Below are 6,369 nucleotides of genomic sequence, written 5' to 3'. Positions count from 1 at the left end.
GCTTTTTCGGAACTAAAAGATGGTAATAAGTTACTGCATATCTTGAGGTTCTGTTTTCTTTGGTAGTTTAGAAACCAAGGACAATAAATTAATTTTGGTCAATATAGAAAAATAATCTCATACTTCATAGTACCATCTAAAGAATGTTTTCACTGGCTTGTTATGTGTATATTATCCCAATTTACTGCTACTTTTCTTAAGTGATTTATCCAATTGCTTCTTGGAGAATTCATTTTTCTCTTTGGCCCAAGGTGCCACTGATGGCCAGTAAGGCAAATAGCACTAATATCACTAGGGATAGTAGAGAAAACAGGAGAAAATAGCTTTCTATATTATATCAAATTGTAGTATATCCACATTAGAAATATTATGTGTATTTATTTTGCTCGAAATTTTATATGAAGCAGTAAAACAAATGATGTGAAAATAGTGCTGTTGAAAGTAGTTGCTAAGACCTTCTACTACTCCCCCTGCTTGTGTTCCCTATCTCGCAGTCTCTCTCTCTCTGTCAAATAAATAAAATCTTAAAAAAAAAAAAAAGAAAGAAAGTAGTTGCTAAGAGATTTAGGGCATCTAAATTAAAATTCCCAGATACCCAGAGCCCATATTCTAACTGAATTTATCCTTCTATTTATTCATTAATTCAACAGATACTTATTGAGTACCTACTATATGCCAGGAACGATACTAGGTTCTAGGAACAAAGCATTGAATAAGACACATATCAGCACTCCCCTTAGGACGAAAGATGTAGTGTAGATATTGTCAATGAATGGGCAATTATAATACATCATAATATGTGCTATGGTAGAGAAAGTAAAAAGTGCTATGGGAGTATGAAAGAAAATAACTTTGTTGAGTTCAAGGGAAACTTGTGAGGCTTTCGGGGGGGGATGGCATTTAAGTTGACATATAAAGATAGAGTGGGAGACATGGGACACCCTGTAATGAGCAAAAGATCAATAAGTACCAAAAGAAAAATTGTGATAGTTATTTGGGGACAGAGGGGAGGTAACTAATCTTAAAATGTTAAGATTAAAAAAAAATCTATCTTCCCACCAAAAAATGCTTCATTGTATCACTTACCAGCACATATGTATGAGCTACAAGCACTTATCTACAACGTCCAAGCAAGAACTCAAGAAATCACCTTGCTTGCCTTCATCAAGTTTTGCCTGGAATCTAGCTCCACCTGACTCTGAAATCTTGCCCCTGTAATGACAAGCACCATCTCCTTCACTGGCCACTGTGAACTTGGCAATTTACAAACAGTGAGATCTTGTCCGTGCCCACTGCCTCAGGGCCTCCAGCAAAAGTTGCCAAATTGTGTCAACTCTATGTTGAACAAGTGCCAAAAACATATGACTTCTCCCAAATTACTTTCACGATATAAGAGATTCATGGACAATCAACAATACATTTTATATATTATAATAGACTTTACGGCTTTCTTAATTTTTATTTTTTGAAATCAATTTTGCTCCCAGACATGTAAATTGTGTGTGTGTGTGCATACCATTCAACTCCGTTATATTCACCTGATCACAACTTAGTGTAACATTGATGTAATCTATTTTTATAAAGCTGTAATGAATTGCTTTGTTTAAAAAAAAGCATGAGTTTATAAGTTTTGCAACATATATCGAAATTACAAATGGGCTTAAATCTTTGACCAGCATTTCTACTTCTGTCCTATAGACTTGCTTTTACATGTATAACAGAACACAGGAACAGGGTTACTTACTGCAGCATTGTTTAGAAGAACAAAATAACTTAGAAAAAATGTATCACTATAGGACTAGTTTTAAAAATGATGGTTAATTCTTACAAGGAGATAATATGTAGCCATAAAAATAATAAGGAAGATATATATGTACTGATACGGAATAATGCTGAAGGCATTTTGTAAAGAAAGCAAGGTGCAGCATCAGTGAATGCAGGATGCTTTGTATAAGAAAAGGAGAATACGTAAAGAATAGAAATATGTGTGTATATATGTGTGCATATATATTTAATATGTGCTATTACAGACTGAATGTTTGTGTCTCCCTAAAGTTTATATGTTAAACCCTAACCCCCAATATGATGATATTAGGATGTGATATTAGGATATTAGGATTAGGATGTATTTGAGTGGTGATTAGATCCTGAGGGCAGAGCCCTCATAAATGGGACTAGAGACTTTGGAGAGATTCCTCACCCCCTCCCTTCTGTCACCTGAGGGCACAGCAACAAACCCATTACATGTTAACATAAATAACATACTTCTATAAAAAATCGCGAGGTTTCCCAAACCAGAAATGAAGAGTGGCATTTTTTGCAAATCTCCTTAGTGTCTGACTTAATAGAAGGCATCTGGATTCCCATATCTGCTTCTGCATTCATTCCATTGTGATATGTTGTTCTGATTGAAGTATATGAAGAAAATCTAATTTCACACAGATAAGAGGTTTTGGAAAACAGAGAAGTATTTTCAACTTTTTCAGATAATTGTAGCTATTCTTCTTTGATATTACACCAAAACTCAACAACTAGTAGTTTCTTAAAGGTTAATTGCAATATAGTATCTGAAACTCTACCAAAGAGCTATTCGAATCCTGTTATGTTAAAATCTGTTGGTCGGCCTTCCCCTTTGGAGAGTTCTTTTACCCATGCATTTTTTTTTTTAAGATCATGCATCAGTCATTTGGGAAATATTGGTCCACTGAGTTATATAGATCTTTTAAATATCAATACATCTCATTTTACAATATGAAAAAATTGCATTTACTGTATCACCACCAATTTCATCAGAACAGGTTTTAGATACTGAAAAGTTATTGAGCTCACAGTGGTGGGTACAAGTTTTCCAAAATTCTAATTTCTATTTAAAAGCTCAAATTTTGTAATTTGCAGCTTATGCCATCATTTGTTTTTCTTGAAGTAACAGGCACATTTTGTTCATTTTTAAGGAAATGTTCGCCAAACATTTGTATGAATAACCATAGTTTGTTTGTCATTCTTTCAATTAAAAATAGTCTTGTGTGAAGAATGCAGCTAGTTGGGTTTGCAACTCAGATGACCAGCAAGTGCGTTTTCTTGAGATAAACTGGTACTTTGGTATGCAGCAAAAGTGCTTTATATGTACTTCCCTTTCACATCAGACAGACTCAAGAGTCAAGATTTAATAAAATGATTAGCTTTTCTTGCTCATCAAAGACATTCTTAAGTGAGATTTGCATGTTTTTATCTGTGAGTATGTGGCAGGGAAGACTACAGTGACTCCTAGTACAGTTGACTGCACTGTCTTGGTTCATGTCAAAGTGTCGGTAGTTTTAGCCACCATTGCTTTTGCATGACCAGGGAAAATGCCAACAGTGAAAATGGCCAATGATGGGGGCGCCTGGGTGACTCAGATGGTTGGGCGTCTGCCTTCGGCTCAGGTCATGATCTCAGGGTCCTGGGATCGAGTCCCGCATCGGGCTTCCTGCTCCTTGGGAGCCTGCTTCTCCCTCTGCCTCTCTCTCTCTCTCTGTCTCTCATGAATAAATAAATAAAATCTTAAAAAAAAAAAAAAAAAAAAAAAAAGAAAAAAAGAACAGTGTGTCTGCACCCCTGCTGAGATACCATCTATTTAAAAAAAAAAAAAAAAAGAAAATGGCCAATGATGTCTCCTTATCATTATGAATGGTTTTGATCTCACAGACCCCCTCAATGCATCTTGTGGACCCCCAGGGGTCCACAGGTCACACTTGGAGAAATATTTGCATCAATAATTTTTGAAGTAATATATTAGAAACTGGTCATATTATTTGCCTTCAATGAAGAGCACTGGATTATTGAGGGACAGGTGTGGGAGGAAGATGTTTCACTATATACCCTTTTTACTTTTTGAATTTGAACCAAGGGAATGTATTAGTCATTCCAAGATAAATTTAAAAATGATTTTAAAAGTCATAAGAAACTTGAAAGCTGGACCAAGGAAAGTGAGGTGACAACTCATATTTATACAAGGATAATATTCTACATGGCTGCATAGTTGCGACGTGGCTGGCTGGTATAGAACTCAAATGATTTTGGAACCATGGCTCATAAGGATGCTTAGCCCAGAGTCATTGGTGAGGCTCACACGAAAACTGCTAATTGGTATAGTAGTTCAGGCATGGAGAGTAAGCAGGGAACTTGCAATAAATCACATCATAATTTGATAATAATAAAACTCAGGGAGGAAAATCAGAAAGCTATATGTGACTGAAAGCAATTAAAGACATCCAATAGTCCCTGATTACCATTGACTTTTCTCCCCCCAGGAGTCTCATCCCTACTCCTAAGCAATAAATCTACGTGACAAAGGTAAGTATTGGTCACAGAAAGGAACTGTGCTTTTGAATAACTGACCATCATGTTTACATATATCCTGATCTTGGCCTACCTGACCCACCTTGCCCTTCTAAAGCAAGAGTCCTAAACTCTGATGCTCAGAGGTTCCCATCAGGTCATATCAGTGAGCGAAGCAGGCCAGGAAAAAGAATTCCGTTGTCCTCTCAGTTTATCATGCATATCTTCATTTATGGTAGAGGTAACACCTAGGAAATATGTCATTTTCCTCTTGACTCCGCTGCAAGAAAAACACAAGTTCCAGCATAACGATAAGTGGGAACTGACACCTGGCCTCTGTGTCAGAAGGGTAATAGCTGGTGGGGACCCTGGTGACTGGAAAGCACAGCCCTGTGTCGAGAGGACACCTGCTTCTCAGCTCTCCTTAGCAGCTCTGGATCTGGTGCTGCCATTGGAAATGTACACTTGGTGTGATCGTCACTTTATTAGAAAAGATAGAAATCTGAACATTTACAGGACATTTCCAAATTTTTTAAATAGGTAACCAATTTTTAAAAATTATGCAATCCTCTTTTTAAAAGATTTTATTTATTTGAGAGAGAGAGAGAGAGAGAGAGAGAGAGAAAACACGAGTGGGGGAGGGGCAGAGGGAGAAGCAGACTCCCCACTGAGCAGGGAGCCCTATGCCAGGCTCGATCCCAGGACCCTGTGACCGTGACCTGAGCCGAAGGCAGACACTTAACCGACTGAGCCACCCAGGTGCCCCTTATGCAGTCTTTATACACAGGCAAACACTATGTTGGTCAAAGAAAATGTGCCTGTGGGCTGATTTCACACTATAGACTTATAGCTTGACATCTCTGATCTAAATTCAATTCCTAATATCTTTGTGAATACTATTTGGGCATAAAGAGGATTCCAACACAGCCAACCTGTTTCTCTTCTTCAGGGAAGCTCATGTCAGCCAAGGCTAACTCCCCAGTGAGGGAAAAAGAACTACTGACAATTAAAGGCATTCTGGCAGGACACTAAATTAAAGGGGCTCAGTACCCTGAGGTAGGTCCTCACCTCACTTTTAGGCTGTGAGTAGCTCAAGCAACCTTGAGAACCCGACTTGCTTCTGAGGAGGGGAGCTCTGTTTTGCTCTCTGTATTGGTAATGAGAGATAGGAGCTCCGACAACCACACAGACACACTCCTCTATAAGGCACAAGTCCAGCCTATCACAAGAAATATTCCAATGCAAACCTTTTATGATCTTTCAGCCTCAGTGAGAGTTAAGGAAGACAATCCAAGGGAAGTCAACTAATGCCTATAAGCACAGCACTTGCTTGAGATCCAGAGCCTCCAACAGTATGGTCCAGTGATAGGTGAGAGACTTCTGAACCAAAACAACTAGACATATGTGTTGGCCTGAGATGCACACCCACAAATGCTGTGCTTCTGCTATGTGCAGCCAAGTGACATTGGAAATGATTCTTTGGAATTTCTGGTGACTTTAACTTTTGTATCCAATACATGAACTCCTATGTCACATGAACATAGGGAAGGTAGATCTGAGGGTCTGGAATAATTATTTCCAGCCCTTTGACCCACAAGCACCTCTGGGATAATATTACCAGGTATTTTATCACTGGCTGCTCCCCTTTTCTTTCCTAAGGTACAATATCATCTTGGTAGAAATAGATTTCTTCACCAAAATGACACACATTATTTCTGCATGGGAGGTCTGTGCAGAAGTTTTTTGCCTTCATGGACTCCCAACTACTTCCTCTACTCATTCAAACCCTTCTATCCGTATCTATCTTTCTATGGCAAATCACAGACTATTGGCCAGACAGAAAGAATCTCATAAGACTCATTTTCCAGACAATACATCTGGTCTACCACAATTGCTATGCACAGAACTCACTACAACCCTCCACCAAGAGCACTCTCTTCCATAGTAACAATAATTTCTACTCTTGTTACTTCTTTACATCACCATCTTTCCAGCAACTGCTGAGTGCAGAGAATCACTTCAAGCTGTCCAAGAAGAGCAACAGGACTTGCT

Source organism: Mirounga angustirostris, unplaced genomic scaffold (genome assembly GCF_029215605.1).
Source record: "Mirounga angustirostris isolate CCGP_5_RB_7025 unplaced genomic scaffold, mMirAng1.0.hap1 SCAF_8, whole genome shotgun sequence".
NCBI classification, from domain to species: domain Eukaryota; kingdom Metazoa; phylum Chordata; class Mammalia; order Carnivora; family Phocidae; genus Mirounga; species Mirounga angustirostris.
The sequence above is the reverse complement of the archived record's forward strand: the minus strand, read 5'-3'. Positions refer to the sequence as shown.